The 19298-nt window shown below is 43.7% G+C and overlaps 1 long non-coding RNA gene across 1 annotated transcript; it reads left to right on the top strand.

Annotated features, from left to right (window-relative positions):
• Nucleotides 1–15898: 15898 nt before the first annotated feature.
• On the top strand, nt 15899–18888 carry LOC119366860. Its single transcript, XR_005176124.1, has 3 exons — nt 15899–16200; nt 16390–18627; nt 18694–18888. It is a non-coding gene; the product is annotated as an uncharacterized LOC119366860 (long non-coding RNA).
• Nucleotides 18889–19298: the final 410 nt, after the last annotated feature.

The following is a 19298-nucleotide window of genomic DNA, read 5'->3' as shown; positions in this document are numbered from 1 at the left end:
TTAATTCTAGAGAAACAAGAATAATAACCATAGGATTATTTAATAAATGACTAAGATAAAAAGACATCTATATGCTCTACGTATAACAGTCCAAAGGAGACACGCTACCTCTATAACCAAGGAAAAGCACTAAAAAATACCCCCATGCCAACACATCTCAATTAGGTTCAGAAAGAAAAACACATCTCCATAAATTGATCGGATTGGCCAAATGTAACTACTTAGCAAGTAGTTCTACGTAACAGTCCAAAAGAACCAAATTACCTTTGCCACGGAGAAAAAGCAATAAAAAGTACTCCCATGCCAACACGTCTCCATAGATTGATCGGACTGGTCTAATATTACTACTTAGCAAGTATATTTACCAGCAGTCATACATAGCGAATTTGCATGGATATGTGTATAGGATTCAGCCATAGTATATAATACATGCACACAAGTGATACATGATAGATAAGAGTTTCTTTTTGGCACAAACGATAGAGTTAATTCTGACTAATGCACAATTTTGTTTTGGCATAAACATGAGCCCCCGGACGAAGGAGTGAAGTGGAAAGCCCAGTCCGCGGAGGAAGTGGGGAAGAAAAACGACCCTCTCATGGGGCCTGGGGGTGGGGATGAGCTGCCCCTCGTCGGGCAGCCGGTGCGCAATGTCGCCGGACAGGTAGCCGGCGCTGCGCAGTTTTTTGATGTGCTCCTCCGTAACGGAGCAGGTCATCCACTTGCCTCCCGCTCCAGACATGACTGGGGAAGGTTGAGATGAGATGTGCGGGCTTGGGCGCTGGAGCTCGAGTGCGCGGAGATGGATAAGCAAAGGAGGAAGAAGGCGTAGGTGAAAAGGTGAATCCTTATCCCTTATATGGGCGGGCGAAGTCTACGCGTACCCCACCGGCCTGGTAAAACTCGCTTATCCCCCAAGCGTCACCATCAATGGCGCGGTTGGGTTACCCACGTCCGTATTGATGAGAATCCCGGATTAAGGGGGAACAAGATCTCTGCTTCGACAAGACGTGCCAAGGAAACCGCTTTGCTAAATGCGCTGAGGTGGTAGAGTAAAAAATGATTCAAGTAATGGCTTGGTAGTGGCGTGACGTCATGCCGCAAAAAACATCAGCAGATTGAACTTGTGTATATATTATTCTCTCTATGGTGGAATGTGGAATTTATTTTGCAGAGCCGGACACTATCCTGGTGTTCACAACCTTCTATCATTTGGAGGAGGAACCCGCCTTGCAATGCCAAGCAATATACGCGCCGGACTTATTGTCATTGAAGCCTGGTTCAGGGGCTACTGAGGGAGTCCCGGATTAGGGGGTGTCCGGATAGCCGAACTACCATCATCGGCCGAACTATCATCGGCCGGACTATCATCATCATCGACCGGACTCCAAGACTATGAAGATACAAGATTGAAGACTTCGTCCCGTGTCCGGATGGGACTTTCCTTGGCGTGGAAGGCAAGCTTGGCGATACGGATACGTAGATCTCCTACTATTGTAACCGAATCTATGTAACCCTAGCCCTCTCCGGTGTCTATATAAACCGGATGGCTCTAGTCCATAGGACACAACAACAACCATTACAATCATACCATAGGCTAGCTTCTAGGGTTTAGCCTCCTTGATCTCGTGGTAGATCCACTCTTGTAAACATCCACAATATCAATATCAATCAAGCAGGACGTAGGGTTTTACCTCCATCAAGAGGGCCCGAACCTGGGTAAAACATCGTGTCCCTTGTCTCCTGTTACCATCCGCCTAGACGCACAGTTCGGGACCCCCTACCCGAGATCCGCCGGTTTTGACACCGACACCTTCCCTTTGCAATAAAAGCACTCAGTCTCAGGCTTGGGTCCATTCTTTGACTTCTTCCCGGCAACTGGCTTACCGGGCGCGGCAACATCTTTGCCGTCCTTCTTGAAGTTCTTCTTACCCTTGCCCTTCTTGAACTTGGTGGTTTTATTGACCATCAACACTTGATGTTCTTTCTTGATTTCTACCTCTGCTGACTTTAGCATTGAAAATACTTCAGGAATAGTTTTCACCATCCCCTGCATATTGTAGTTCATCACAAAGCTCTTGTAGCTTGGTGGGAGCGACTGAAGGATTCTGTCAATGACCGCCTCGTCCGGGAGGTTAATGTCCAGCTGGGATAGGCGGTTGTGCAACCCAGACATTTTGAGTATGTGCTCACTGACAGAACTATTTTCCTCCATCTTACAACTATAGAACTTGTCGGAGACTTCATATCTCTCGACCCGGACATGAGCTTGGAAAACCATTTTCAGTTCCTCGAACATCTCATATGCTCCATGTTGCTCAAAACGCTTTTGGAGCCCCGGTTCTAAGCTGTAAAGCATGCCACACTGAACGAGAGAGTAATCATCAGCACGTGACTGCCAAGCGTTCAGAACATCTTGGTTCTCTGGAATGGGTGCTTCACCTAGTGGTCCGTCTAGGACATATGCTTTCTTGGCAGCTATGAGGATGATCTTCAGGTTTCGGACCCAGTCCGTATAGTTGCTGCCATCATCTTTCAGCTTGGTTTTCTCTAGGAACGCGTTGAAGTTCATGTTGACATGAGCATTGGCCATTTGATCTACAAGACATATTTTGCAAAGATTTTAGACTAAGTTCATGATAATTAAGTTCATCTAATCAAATTATTTAATGAACTCCCACTCAGATTTGACATTCCTCTAGTCATCTAAGTGTTACATGATCCGAGTCGACTAGGCCGTGTCCGATCATCACGTGAGACGGACTAGTCATCATCGGTGAACATCTCCATGTTGATCGTATCTTCCATACGACTCATGTTCGACCTTTCGGTCTCTGTGTTCCGAGGCCATGTCTGTATATGCTAGGCTCATCAAGTTAACCTAAGTGTTTTTGCATGTGTAAAACTGTCTTACACCCGTTGTATGTGAACGTAAGAATCTATCACACCCGATCATCACGTGGTGCTTCAAAACGACGAACTTTAGCAACGGCGCACAGTTAAGGGGAACACTTTCTTGAAATTGTTATGAGGGATCATCTTATTTACTACCGTCATTCTAAGTAAACAAGATGAATAAACATAATAAACATCACATGCAATTATATAGTAGTGACATGATATGGCCAATATCATATAGCTCCTTTGATCTCCATCTTCGGGGCTCCGTGATCATCTTCGTCACCGACATGACACCATGATCTCCATCATCATGATCTCCATCATCGTGTCTCCATGAAGTTGCTCGCCAACTATTACTTCTACTACTATGGCTAACGGTTTTAGCAATAAAGTAAAGTAATTACATGGCGTTAAATCATTGATACGCAGGTCATACAATAATTAAGACAACTCCTATGGCTCCTGCCGGTTGTCATACTCATCGACATGCAAGTCGTGATTCCTATTACAAGAACATGATCTCATACATCACAATATATCATTCATCATTCATCACAACTTCTGGCCATATCACATCACAAAGCAATTGCTGCAAAAACAAGTTAGACGTCCTCTAATTGTTGTTGCATCTTTTACGTGGCTGCAATTGGGTTCTAGCAAGAACGTTTTCTTACCTACGAATAACCACAAGGTGATTTTGTCAACTTCTATTTACCCTTCATAAGGACCCTTTTCATCTAATCCGCTCCAACTAAAGTAGGAGAGACAGACACCCGCTAGCCACCTTATGCCACTAGTGCATGTCAGTCGGTGGAACATGTCTCACGTAAGCGTACGTGTAAGGTCGGTCCGGGCTGCTTCATCCCACAATACCGCTGAAGCAAAATAAGACTAGTAGTGGCAAGAAAGTTGACAACATCTACGCTCACAACAGATTTGTGTTCTACTCGTGCAATAGAGAACTACACATAGACCTAGCTCATGATGCCACTGTTGGGGAACGTTGCATAAAATAAAAAATTTCCTACGTTCACCAAGATCAATCTATGAGTTCATCTAGCAACGAGAGAGAGGAGTGCATCTACATACCCTTGTAGATCGCGTGCGGAAGCGTTCAAGAGAACGGGGTTGAGGGAGTCGTTCTCGTCGTGATCCAAATCACCGGAGATCCTAGCGCCGAACGGATGGCACCTCCATGTTCAACACATGTACGGTCAGCGTGACGTCTCCTCCTTCTTGATCTAGCAAGGGGAAAGGACAGGTTGATGAAGATCCAGCAGCACGACGGCGTGGTGGTGGATGCAGCAGGGCTCCGGCAGGGCTTCACCAAGCAACTACAGGAGGGAGAGGTGTAGCAAGGGGGGAAGGGAGGCACCAGGTGTTAGGTGCGGCTGCCCTCCCACCCCCCCCTCTTTATATAGGGACCCCGGGGGGGGGGGGGCGCCGGCCCTAGGAGATGGGATCTCCTAGGGGGGGCGGCGGCCAAGGGGGGAGAATTGCCCCCCAAGGCAAGTGGAGGCGCCCCCTCCCCTAGGGTTCTCAACCCTAGGCGCAGAGGGGGGCCTAGGGGAGGGCGCACCAGCCCACCAGGGGCTGGTTCCCCTCCCACTTCAGCCCATGGGGCCCTCCGGGATAGGTGGCCCCACCCGATGGACCCCCGAGACCCTTCCGGTGGTCCCGGTACAATACCGGTAACCTCCGAAACTTTCCCGACGGGCGAAACTCGGCTTCCCATATATAATTCTTTACCTCCGGACCATTCCAGAACTCCTCGTGACGTCCGGGGTTGTTGGGGAACGTAGTAATTTCAAAAAAAATTCCTACGCACACGCAAGATCATGGTGATGATATAGCAACGAGGGGAGAGTGTTGTCTACGTACCCTTGTAGACCGAAGCGGAAGCGTTGACGCAACGTAGAGGAAGTAGTCGTACGTCCTCCGGTTCAACCGATCCAAGTACCGTTACTCCGGCACCTCCGAGTTCTTGACACGCGTACAGCTCGATGACGCACCCTCGATCTCCGATCCAGCAGAGGCGTCGAGGGGGAGTTCCGTCAGCACGACGGCGTGGTGACGATCTTGATGTTCTCCTGTTGCAGGGCTTCGCCTAAGCACCGCTACAATATGACCGAGGTGTAATACCGTGGAGGGGGGCACCGCACACGGCTAAGGAACGATCAATGATCAACTTGTGTGTTCTAGGGTGCCCCCCTACCCCCGTATATAAAGGAGGGAGGGAGGAGGTGGCCGGCCCTAGGGGGGCGCGCCATGAGGAGGGGGAAACCTACTCCAAGTAGGTTTCCCTCTCTTTTCCTTATCTTATTTGGAGGGGGAAGGAAAGAGTACTAGTATTAGGAAGTAGTACTAGTAGTAGTAATAGGAAGAGGGGGAAGGAGAAAGGAAAGGGGGGCCCGGCCCCCCTCCCCAATTCGGATTGGGCTTGGGGGGGCGCGCCCCCTTCCCTTGCTCCTTCTCTCTTCCTCCTACATGGGCCCAATAAGGCCCATATACCTCCCGGGGGGTTCCGGTAACCTTCCGGGGCTCTAAACTTCTCCGGAACCTTTCCGGTGTCCAAATATATCCGTCCAATATATCAATCTTTATGTCTCGACCATTTCGAGACTCCTCGTCATGTCCGTAATCATATCCGGGACTCCGAACAACCTTCGGTACATCAAAATACATAAACTCATAATATAACTGTCATCGAAACCTTAAGCGTGCGGACCCTATGGTTCGAGAATGATGTAGACATGACTGAGACACATCTCTGGTCAATAACCAATAGCGGTACCTGGATGCCCATATTGGTTCCTACATATTCTACGAAGATCTTTATCGGTCAAACCGCATAACAACATACGTTGTTCCCTTTGTCATCGGTATGTTACTTGTCCGAGATTCGATCGTCGGTATCCAATACCTAGTTCAATCTCGTTATCGACAAGTCTCTTTACTCGTTCTGTAATACTTCATCTTATAACTAACTCATTAGTTACATGCTTGCAAGGCTTAGGTGATGAGCATTGCCGAGAGGGCCCAGAGATACCTCTCCGACAATCGGAGTGACAAAACCTAATCTCGAATTATGCTAACTCAACATGTACCTTTGTAGACACCTGTAGTACTCCTTTATAATCACCCAGTTACGTTGTGACGTTTGGTAGTACCCAAAGTGTTCCTCCGGTAAACGGGAGTTACACAATTCTCATAGTTACAGGAACATGTATAAGTCATGAAGGAAGCAATAGCAGAATACTAAACGATCAAGTGCTAAGCTAACGGGATGGGTCAAGTCAATCACATCATTCTCTTAATGATGTGATCCCGTTAATCAAATGACAACTCTTTTGTCCATGGCTAGGAAACATAACCATCTCTGATAAACGAGCTAGTCAAGTAGAGGCATACTAGTGACACTATGTTTGTCTATGTATTCACACATGTATTATGTTTCCGGTTAATACAATTCTAGCATGAATAATAAACATTTATCATGAAATAAGGAAATAAATAATAACTTTATTATTGCCTCTAGGGCATATTTCCTTCAGTCTCCCACTTGCACTAGAGTCAATAATCTAGTTCACATCGCCATGTGATTTAACACCAATATTCATATCTGTATATGATTAACACCCATAGTTCACATCATCATGTGACCAACATCCAAAGGGTTTACTAGAGTCAATAATCTAGTTCACATCGCTATGTGACTAACGCCCAAAGAGTATTAAGGTGTGATCATGTTTTGCTCGTGAGAGAAGCTTAGTCAACGGGTCTGTCACATTCAGAGCCGTATGTATTTTGCAAATATGTTATGTCCACAATGCTCTGCACGGAGCTACTCTATCTAATTGCTCCCACTTTCAATATGTATCCAGGTTGAGACTTAGAGTCATCTGGATTAGTGTAAAAGTTTGCACTAATGTAACTTTTAGAACAAACTCTTTTATCACCTCCATAATCGAGAAACATCTCCTTAGTCCTTACTAAGGATATTCTTGACCAATGTCCAGTGATCTACTCCTAGATCACTATTGTACTCCCTTGCCAAATTCAGAGCAAGGTATACAATAGGTCCGGTACATAGCATATCATACTTTATAGAACCTATGACTGAGGCATAGGGAATGACTTTTCATTCTCTTTCTATTTTCTGCTGTGGTCGGGATTTGAGTCTTACTCAATTTCATACCTTTGCAACACAGGAAAGAACTCTTTCTTTGACTGTTCCATTTTGAACTATTTCAAAATCTTGCCAAGGTATGTACTCATTGAAAATCTTATCAAGCGTCTTGGTCTATCTCAATAGATCTTGATGCTCAATATGTAAGCAGCTTCACTGAGGTCTTGCTTTGAAAAACTCCTGTCAAACACTCCTTTATGCTTTGCAGAATAATTCTACATTATTTCCGATCAACAATATGTCATTCACATATACTTATCAGAAATGCTGTAGTGCTCCCACTCACTTTCTTGTAAATACAGGCTTCTTCAGAATTCTGTATAAAACTATATGCTTTGATCATACTATCAAAGCGTATATTCCAACTCCGAGATGCTTGCACCAGTCCATTGATGGATTGCTGGAGCTTGCACACTTTGTTAGCATCTTTAGGGTTGACAAAACCTTCTGGTTGCATCATATACAACTCTTCTTTAATAAATCCATTAAGGAATGCAGTTTTGACATCCATTTGCCAGATTTCATAAAATGTGGCAATTGCTAACATGATTCGGACAGACTTAAGCATCGCTACAGTTGAGAAAATCTCATTGTAGTCAACACCTTGAACTTGTCAAAAACCTTTTTGCGACAAGTCAAGCTTTGTAGATAGTAACACTACTATCAGCATCTGTCTTCCTCTTGAAGATCCATTTATACAATATGTCTTGCCGATCATCAGGCAACTCCACCAAAGTCCACACTTTGTTCTCATACATGGATCCAATCTCAGATTTCACGGCCTCAAGCCATTTCGCGGAATCTGGGCTCATCATCACTTCCTCATAGTTCGTAGGTTCATCATGGTCTAGTAACATGACTTCCAGAACATGATTACTACACCATACTGGTGCGGATCTTACTCTGGAAGACCTACGAGGTTCTGTAGTAACTTGATCTGAAGTTTCATGATCATCATCATTAGCTTCCTCACTAATTGGTGTAGCAATCACTGGAACTGATTTCTGTGATGAACTACTTTCCAATTCGGGAGAAGGTACAATTACCTTATCAAGTTCTACTTTCCTCCCACTCACTTCTTTCGAGAGAAACTTCTTCTCTTAGAAAGGATCCATCTTAGCAACGAATAACTTGCCTTCGGATCTGTGATAGAAGGTGTACCCAATAGTTACCTTTGGGTATTCTATGAAGACGCACTTCTCCGATTTGGGTTTGAGCTTATCAGGTTGAAACTTTTTCACATAAGCATCGCAGCCCCAAAGTTTAAGAAACGACAACTTTTGGTTTCTCGCCAAACCACAGTTCATAAGGCGTCATCTCAACGGATTTTGATGGTGCCCTTTTAACGTGAATGCAGCTGTCTCTAATGCATAACCCAAAAACAATAGTGGTAAATCAGTAAGAGACATCATAGATCGCACTATATCCACTAAAGTGCGGTTACGATGTTCGGACACACCATAACGTTGTGGTGTTCCAGGTGGCGTGAGCTGTGAAACTATTCCACATTGTTTTAATTGAAGACCAAACTCGTAACTCAAATATTCATCTCCATGATCAGATCGCAAAAACTTTATTTTCTTGTTACGATGATTTTCCACTTCACTCTGAAATTCTTTGAACCTTTCAACTATTTCAGACTTATGTTTCATCAAGTAGATATACCAATATCTGCTCAAATCATCTGTGAAGGTCAGAAAATAACGATACTTGCCACGAGCATCAACACTCATTGGATCGCATACATCGGTATGTATTATTTCCAATAAGTCAGTAGCTTGTTCCATTGTTCCGGAGAACGGAGTTTTAGTCATCTTGCCCAAAAGGCACGGTTCGCAAGCATCAAATGATTCATAACCAAGTGATTCCGAAAATCCATCTTTATGGAGTTTCTTCATGCGCTTTTATACCTATATGACCCAAACGGCAGTGCCACAAATAAGTTGCACTATCATTATTAACTTTGCATCTTTTGGCATCAATATTATGAATATGTGTATTACTACGATCGAGATCCAACAAACTATGTTCATTGGGTGTATGACCATCGAAGGTCTTATTCATGTAAACAGAATAACAATTTATTCTCTAACTTTAAATGAATAACCGTATCGCAATAAACATGATCAAATCATATTCATGCTTAACGTAAACACCAAATAACATTTATTTAGGTTTTACACTAATCCCGAAAGTATAGGGAGTGTGCGATGATGATCATATCAATCTTGGAACTACTTCCAACACTCATCGTCACTTCACCCTCAACTAGTCTCTGTTTATTCTGTAACTCATGTTTCGAATTACTAATCTTAGCAACCGAACAAGTATCAAATACTCAGTGGCTACTATAAACACTAGTAAGGCACACATCAATAACCTGTATATCAAATATACACTTGTTCACTTTGCCATCCTTCTTACCCACCAAATATTCAGGGCATTTCCGCTTCCAGTGACCATTTCCTTTGCAGTGTAAGCACTCAGTTTCAGGCTTTGGTCCAGCTTTGGTCTTCTTCACAGGAGTGACAACTTGCTTGTCATTCTACTTGAAGTTCCCTTTCTTTCCCTTTGCCCTTTTCTTGAAACTAGTGATCTTGGTAACCATCAACACTTGATGCTCTTTCTTGATTTCTACCTTCGTTGATTTCAGCATCACGAAGAGCTTGGGAATCATTTTCGTCATCCCTTGCATACTATAGTTCATCACGAAGTTCTAGTAACTTAGTGATGGTGACTAGAGAATTCTGTCAATCACTATCTTATCTGGAAGATTAACTCCCACTTGATTCAAGCGATTGAAGTACCCAGACAATCTGAGCACATGCTCACTAGTTGAGCGATTCTCATCCATCTTTTAGCTATAGAACTTGTTGGAGACTTCATATCTCTCAACTCGGGTATTTGCTTGAAATATTAACTTCAATTCCTGGAACATCTCATATGGTCCATGACGTTCAAAACGTCTTTGAAGTCCCGATTCTAAGCCGTTAAGCATGGTGCACTAAACTATCAAGTAGTCATCATATTGAGCTAGCCAAACGTTCATAACGTCTACATCTGCTCTTGCAATAGGTCTGTCACCTAGCGGTGCATCAAGGACATAATTCTTCTGTGCAGCAATGAGGATTAACCTCAGATCACGGATCAAATCCGCAACATTGCTACTAACATTTTTCAACACAGTTTCTCTAGGAACATATCAAAAACAAACATATGAAAGCAACAACGCGAGCTATTGATCTACAACATAATTTGCAAAATACTACCAGGACTAAGTTCATGATAAATTAAAGTTCAATTAATCATATTTCTAAAGAACTCCCACTTAGACAGACATCTCTCTAGTCATCTAAGTGATTACGTGATCCAAATCAACTAAACCATGTCCGATCATCACGTGAGATGGAGTAGTTTCAATGGTGAACATCTCTATGTTGATCATATCTACTATATGATTCACGCTCGACCTTTCGGTCCCCGTGTTCCGAGGCCATATCTGTATATGCTAGGCTCGTCAAGTATAACCTGAGTATTCCGCGTGTGCAACTGTTTTGCACCCGTTGTATTTGAACGTAGAGCCTATCACACCCAATCATCACGTGGTGTCTCAGCACGAAGAACTTTCGCAACGGTGCATACTCAGGGAGAACACTTCTTGATAATTAGTGAGAGATCATCTTAAAATGCTACCGTCAATCAAAGCAAGATAAGATGCATAAAGGATAAACATCACATGCAATCAATATAAGTGATATGATATGGCCATCATCATCTTGTGCTTGTGATCTCCATCTTCGAAGCACCGTCGTGATCACCATCGTCACCGGCGTGACACCTTGATCTCCATCGTAGCATCGTTGTCGTTACGCCATCTATTGCTTCTACGACTATCGCTACCGCTTAGTGATAAAGTAAAGCAATTACAGGGCGTTTGCATTTCATACAATAAAGCGACAACCATATGGCTCCTGCCAGTTGCCGATAACTTCGGTTACAAAATATGATCATCTCATACAATAAAATATAGCATCATGTCTTGGCCATATCACATCACAACATGCCCTGCAAAAACAAGTTAGACGTCCTCTACTTTGTTGTTGCAAATTTTACGTGGCTGCTACGGGCTTAAGCAAGAACCAATCTCACCTACGCATCAAAACCACAACGATAGTTTGTCAAATAGACTCCGTTTTAACCTTCACAAGGACCGGGCGTAGCCACACTCGGTTCAACTAAAGTGAGAGAGACAGACACCCGCCAGCCACCTTTAAGCACGAGTGCTCGTAACGGTGAAACCAGTCTCGCGTAAGCGTACGCGTAATGTCGGTCCGGGCCGCTTCATCTCACAATACCGCTGAACCAAAGTATGACATGCTGGTAGGCAGTATGACTTATATCGTTCACAACTTACTTGTGTTCTACTCGTGCATATAACATCAACACATAAAACCTAGGCTTGGATGCCACTGTTGGGGAACGTAGTAATTTCAAAAAAAATTCCTACGCACACGCAAGATCATGGTGATGATATAGCAACGAGGGGAGAGTGTTGTCTACGTACCCTTGTAGACCGAAGCGGAAGCGTTGACGCAACGTAGAGGAAGTAGTCGTACGTCCTCCGGTTCAACCGATCCAAGTACCGTTACTCCGGCACCTCCGAGTTCTTGACACGCGTACAGCTCGATGACGCGCCCTCGATCTCCGATCCAGCAGAGGCGCCGAGGGGGAGTTCCGTCAGCACGACGGCGTGGTGACGATCTTGATGTTCTCCTGTTGCAGGGCTTCGCCTAAGCACCGCTACAATATGACCGAGGTGTAATATCGTGGAGGGGGGCACCGCACACGGCTAAGGAACGATCAATGATCAACTTGTGTGTTCTAGGGTGCCCCCTACCCCCGTATATAAAGGAGGGAGGGAGGAGGTGGCCGGCCCTAGGGGGGGCGTGCCATGAGGAGGGGGAAACCTACTCCAAGTAGGTTCCCTCTCTTTTCCTTATCTTATTTGGAGGGGGAAGGAAAGAGTACTAGTATTAGGAAGTAGTACTAGTAGTAGTAATAGGAAGAGGGGGAAGGAGAAAGGAAAGGGGGGGCCGGCCCCCCTCCCCAATTCGGATTGGGCTTGGGGGGGCGTGCCCCCTTCCCTTGCTCCTTCTCTCTTCCTCCTACATGGGCCCAATAAGGCCCATATACCTCCCGAGGGGTTCCGGTAACCTTCTGGGGCTCTAAACTTCTCCGGAACCTTTCCGGTGTCCAAATATATCCGTCCAATATATCAATCTTTATGTCTCGACCATTTCGAGACTCCTCGTCATGTCCGTAATCATATCCAGGACTCCGAACAACCTTCTGTACATCAAAATACATAAACTCATAATATAATTGTCATCGAAACCTTAAGCGTGCGGACCCTACGGTTCGAGAACGATGTAGACATGACTGAGACACATCTCTGGTCAATAACCAATAGCGGGACCTGGATGCCCATATTGGTTCCTACATATTCTACGAAGATCTTTATCGGTCAAACCGCATAACAACATACGTTGTTCCCTTTGTCATCGGTATGTTACTTGTCCGAGATTCGATCGTCGGTATCCAATACCTAGTTCAATCTCGTTATCGAGAAGTATCTTTACTCGTTCTGTAATACTTCATCTTATAACTAACTCATTAGTTACATGCTTGCAAGGCTTAGGTGATGAGCATTGCCGAGAGGGCCCAGAGATACCTCTCCGACAATCGGAGTGACAAAACCTAATCTCGAATTATGCTAACTCAACATGTACCTTTGGAGACACCTGTAGTACTCCTTTATAATCACCCAGTTACGTTGTGACGTTTGGTAGTACCCAAAGTGTTCCTCCGGTAAACGGGAGTTACACAATTCTCATAGTTACAGGAACATGTATAAGTCATGAAGGAAGCAATAGCAGAATACTAAACGATCAAGTGCTAAGCTAACGGGATGGGTCAAGTCAATCACATCATTCTCCTAATGATGTGATCCCGTTAATCAAATGACAACTCTTTTGTCCATGGCTAGGAAACATAACCATCTCTGATAAACGAGCTAGTCAAGTAGAGGCATACTAGTGACACTATGTTTGTCTATGTATTCACACATGTATTATGTTTCCGGTTAATACAATTCTAGCATGAATAATAAACATTTATCATGAAATAAGGATATAAATAATAACTTTATTATTGCCTCTAGGGCATATTTCCTTCAGGGATCACATCTGGGACTTCGAACAACTTTCGGTTTGCTTCATACTCATATCTTTACAACCCTAGCGTCACCGAACCTTAAGTGTGTAGACCCTACGGGTTCGGGAGGCACGTAGACATGACCGAGACGGCTCTCCGGTCAATAACCAACAACGGGATCTGGATACCCATGTTGGCTCCCACATGCTCCTCGATGATCTCATCGGATGAACCACGATGTCAAGGATTCAAGCAACCCCGTATACAATTCCCTTTGTCAATCGTATGTTACTTGCCCGAGATTCGATCGTCGGTATCCCAATACCTCGTTCAATCTCGTTACCGGCAAGTCACTTTACTCGTACCGTAATGCATGATCCCGTGACCAGACACTTGGTCACTTTGAGCTCATTATGATGATGCATTACCGAGTGGGCCTAGAGATACCTCTCCGTCATACGGAGTGACAAATCCCAGTCTCAATCCGTGTCAACCCAACAGACACTTTCGGAGATACCTGTAGTGCACCTTTATAGTCACCCAGTTATGTTGTGACGTTTGGTACACCCAAAGCACTCCTATGGTATCCGGGAGTTACACGATCTCATGGTCTAAGGAAAAGATACTTGACATTGGAAAAGCTCTAGCAAACGAACTACACGATCTTTGTTCTATGCTTAGGATTGGGTCTTGTCCATCACATCATTCTCCTAATGATGTGATCCCATTATCAATGACATCCAATGTCCATAGTCAGGAAACCATGACTATCTGTTGATCAACGAGCTAGTCAACTAGAGGCTCACTAGGGACATATTGTGGTCTATGTATTCACACGTGTATTACGATTTCCGGATAATACAATTATAGCATGAATAAAAGACAATTATCATGAACAAGGAAATATAATAATAATCCTTTTATTATTGCCTCTAGGGCATATTTCCAACAGGGTGGTGTAGCCGTGGTCGATGTAACCATGCGAAGAACACCGTGGTCGATGTCGAGTCGGGGTAGCCGGTGTCGAGGAAGCCGCCGTGGAGCCGCGGGCGCAAGGAGGCGCCGAGTTAGTCATGGGCACAGTATTTCAAAGTAGTGATGCGCCGAGAAGAAGACAATGTTGATGAAGCATCGCGCCGGGTTTGCCAAACCCGGGGACACGTCGTAGACGTAGGCACGCGTCGATGTTGCCATCACCGGACATGCATAGATGGACGAAGAAGACGATGCTGACGAAGCACCGCACCAGGCTTGCCAGGCCCCGGGACACGTCGTGGACGAAGGCACGCATCGGTGTTGCCAGCACCGGGCATGCGTAGACGAGGGACCTGCACTAATTGTACGCCACATGTCGAGGAGTCGGAGGGGCCAGCAGAGAAGAAGACTCGAAGATGGTTGTGGCGCCAATCGGCGTAGGGCCGATGTCACCAGTGGTGGTCGGGGTAGAAGAAGTGATCGGGGAAGATGACGGCGACGCTGACGAAGGGGTGGTGTTGGACTGGTTATACTGATACCATGTTAGAAGGAAGATAAAGGGATTGATGGAATTGTTGTTGTATTGCCTGAGCCTCGTGGGCAATATGAGTACATGGTCGTCTTGGAGTATAAGGCAAGGTAGACACTACCCTATGTTTCCTAAATAAACATTATACTAACAATTTTGAAAATTATGAAATATCATCGGTCTTTGGTAGGAACTTACTCAATTTTTTCTTACAAAATTAATGACCATTTGAAATATGTGTGAAACTTCTACTGTACCTTTCTCATTCTGATTTCCACATAGGCCGCTACTTGTCATACTTTTGATGAAAATATAGCTTGGTAAGTTTCTATTCGATACCTACGTGTGCTATTCTTTTCGTAAAAAAATTGAAATATGATTTCTGCTAAGTTTCCAAAAGTGGGTTCATGTGGAGAGATAGGTTTTTTTTTTGAGCATCAGTACAGACATAAGCGCTCATATACACGTGCATACACTCATCCCTATGAACGCACACACGCACACTAGGTTTCATGGACCATTCTTTAACTGGTCACTACATTTTTTTTAGAATCGGTCACTATATCTCTATCTCTACTACTATTAAACAAGAAAACATATTCATCGCTAAACACACTCAGCCTAACCTACACATAATAACCCCGATCAATTACAGCCTCACGATCTTATCTCTACTACTCCCTCCGTCCCAAAATTCTTGTCTTACATTTGTCTAGATGCGGATGTATCTAATACTAAATCGTGACTTCATACATCCGTATTTGGATAAATCTAAGACAAGAATTTTGGGACGGAGGGAGTACTATTAAACAAGAAAACATATTCATCGCTAAACACACTCAGCCTAACCTACACGTAATAACCCCGATCAATTACAGCCTCACGATCTTAGTCATTTAATTTCATCTAGCCGTTTAGATTATGCTAACCGTTAACCAAGAGTGCGTTTAGCAATTTACGCTGGCGGACGATTACTCTGCCAAACCCACGTCCTCCCACGCCCGTAGGAAAAAAAAGCGGAATCACAAAAGGAAACGACACGTTTCCTGCTGACGGGCGTGAGGGCCGCGGAAAATGCGAAGACCACCAAATCTTGTGTGACGCATCTGAGAGCAGGCGGCCGCCCTGGTCGATCCACTTCTGACGGACGCGAGAGCAGCCGCCGTCGTCGCCGCTCCTCCCACGGAGGCGAGAGAAGGACGCCTCCCGCGCCGCTTCTCCTCTGCTGCCCCATGTAGGTCGCCAATCCTCTTCCGACGGACACGAGCGTAGGCCGACGCCCCTGCCGATCCCTTTCTAACGGACACAAGAGCAGGCCGCGGTTCCCGCCGCTCCTCTTCCAACGGATGCGAGAGCAGGCGGCCGCCCCGCCGCTCCTCCTCTGCTACCCCAGGTACATCGCCGCCGAACAGAAAACTCCTCTGCACCCACGAATATATGCTACTAATTAAGGTGGCTTAGCGCTTTGCAGGTCGATTGTTTTGTAGGATTTGAATTCATGTTATTTTTTAATGGTTTCTTAGCGCCCTATTTTGGAGGAAATTTCTACCAATTTCTGATTGAATTCTTGTGGTTCCGGCAGCATCACCGGAACAGGAGAGCGCAGTGGAAGGAGCATCAGGCACGTGGCTGCGGCGGCCGCGAAGGACGAAAAAGAGATGGATGGGTTCTGGCCAAGTTTCCGTGGCTCACGGTGTATCCAACTCTCTAGAATAACTAGAACATGAGTTACCACGACTTCTACATCAAAGGTTGGATCTTTAGCAGTTTGTTGTTGGGTGTGCCAACTTACTAATCTGATTTGATAAGTCAACCTGAGGAACTGCCGATTGGGTGTGAATGAAGTTGCTATTATGATTTTGTTCGTGTGCGCTAATGATAGATCTCTAAACTTGCATTTCTCTACTATGTTTGTCTGTGAGAGCTGCTGCGTTGGATAAGGCCGACATGCACCAATGTAAACTTTAGATGAAGCTTACAACATCGTGAGGAATAACCTTGATTTCTGCATGAGTAATGTACCTGTAATGTTTCATGCCGTGTTCCTGGACTACCAGCATTTCAAAATGATAAGCATTATGCATCAAAGTTTTCTTTGCATGACAATTGGTATGGTTGTTGCTTGACAAATGATTTAAAGGCGTAAATTGATTAGATAACATGTCATGTTTTCTAATTTGTGAATCATATAGTTCACATAAATATTTCGAAGCTGGACTAGATTGATTTTTAAGTTTGCCACTAACTGCACCTGCACATGTACATGCCAAATTTGTAGCATTTTACCTTGAAGAATCAGATAAAAAGAAGTAGATGTAATAAAATTAATTTTCGTAACATGTATGACTTCCAAATTTATATATTGGAGCTCATTGTCAGTTCAAATACCTCTCCTTCGATGTTATTGGTGATTCCAGTTGAATTGAATGTTGAGAATTGCTTTGCAGCCTGTGTGAACACTTACATTATTAGTGAAGAAGAATAAATTTAATCAGAGATGCTTCTATTTGTTCTCTAATGATGTAATCATGTAACTCATATGCTTTCTCTTGTCAACAAGCAAGGTACTTCCTTCAGCAACTACTTTCGGAGGTCTGCTACTGCCATTTCATGGTACACTTTGCTTTTGAAAATTATCAAAGGAAACCAATGCAGAAAAAAAAATGCCCATGAACTGATGCTAGAAATGCAGGAAATCTGTCACCGTGATCTTAAAAATGATGAGTCCAACATCCCATTGAAAATTTGTAACTGGTTACTCAAAAGTGATAATACTTAAGTTATGTATATCATGGATTGCTAGAATTGATCTTTCCCTTTTATGCTCTTCGATTCATATATCATATTCGGCTATCTAGCTCTTGCTTTCCATACATTTCTTTAGCAGAACATCATCATATATTTTTCTGCTTAAAAAGCAACTTTAAATGGAAAATGAGTAAAGAAATTGACTATTATCACAGCCAATAGCTTTATTTGTTGCGCTCTTCCGCACTGGAATACCCTTAATGCTAATAATTTATTAATTTTAGTTAGATGACACCTTAACCCGTAAGTCATGTTTCTTGCAGTGTATTTTTTTGACACTTCCCTAAAATTAATCATATAGATCTAGAATAGTTGCTTCTTTAATTAAAGTAGTCTGCTTATGGGAGAGATAAAACAATCCAGTTCTATGACCATGAATAATGTCGGAAATTTCAAAATATTTGATGGAAAATCCTACACACTTGAAAAGTAAGTTGGGTATTTTTGAAAAGGATGATTCTCTGGCATGCATTTTCTAAGTTGTAATACTCTGCCTTCACTTGCACAATAACACTGCTCAAAGATGTATTATGCCTTGATATGCACAATAACATTGCCTTGATGTACTATTTTGAAGGCATATGCAAAATTACATTTGCTCGGAGAATAATTTAATTTGCCTTATTAACATCAATATTTAGTGGCACAGTATGCCTCACTCCAGGAATAATGTACCATTGCGATTGCTTCTAATTGAATCTTATATTTAATCATTTTTCTTGAAAGCGCATTGAACACCCATATATCTTTCTTGAACTGATCGGTATCACTGGACTTTGACAAATACATTTCTGATCTGGTGGTTTGACTATCGTTTTTTGGTAATTTACATATTGTTACATGTATATACCAGTTGTAAAATGCACCTAATTGTAGCGTTGGCACTCTGCTCGCCTGTTTGGTCATGCCTGGATCAATATTGTGAGCATCCCAACATGGCGTGGCTTTGCATGCCAAGGGCGGTGCATGGTTGGACAGGGTACAGGTTCTTGCCAGTTACGCAAGGATGAAGGTGAGTGTAAAGGTGTTGGTGCTGGTTGTCGCGGTGATGGCGCATCACTGATGTGGTTGAGTACAGTTTGCAGCCAACTAAGGGGAGAAACGAGAAGAGTTGGTGCAGCCGAAGCCGAACAAGTATTACTGGAGCTACCTCCACATTACCTGGAGCCTAAATTAGAGGACCTATTCATTCATTGTTTTCTTGATTTTGTGACTGTTCAACAAGTTCTCTAGATTATCGTTTTATGGTACATGTTTTTCCATTTTTTTGTCCTTTAACACGAGTTGCATTGCATTGTGTAATGAGTATACCTATTATTATTTATGTGATCAGTGAAATTTTCACAACACTATGTATATGATCTAAACAATGGATGGCAATTAATTTTAGTTCACACAGTATTTGAAGTTATGGCTAAACTATACAACATCCAATATAGTTTATAAATTTGTCTAACTGTTATCATTTATATTAGTCAAGACGTGCACACTTACTAGTTTTGTATAAGAGTATCTACAACCGGACCCTCAAACCCGTCTTAAATATTTCCAAATACAATCTGCCATGTGAGGTGCATGCACGGTCGTCTATTCCGCTCCCCGAGCCTATTTCTCGCCTGATATCAGATTTAATTCAGTCTCGTTCTGGGCAGACCTACTGGGCCAGCCTAGTACTGTAGCTAG

The sequence above is a fragment of the Triticum dicoccoides genome, chromosome 2B (genome assembly GCF_002162155.2).
Source record: "Triticum dicoccoides isolate Atlit2015 ecotype Zavitan chromosome 2B, WEW_v2.0, whole genome shotgun sequence".
In the NCBI taxonomy this organism is placed as follows: Eukaryota; Viridiplantae; Streptophyta; class Magnoliopsida; order Poales; family Poaceae; genus Triticum; species Triticum dicoccoides.
The sequence above is the reverse complement of the archived record's forward strand: the minus strand, read 5'-3'. Positions and strand labels throughout refer to the sequence as shown.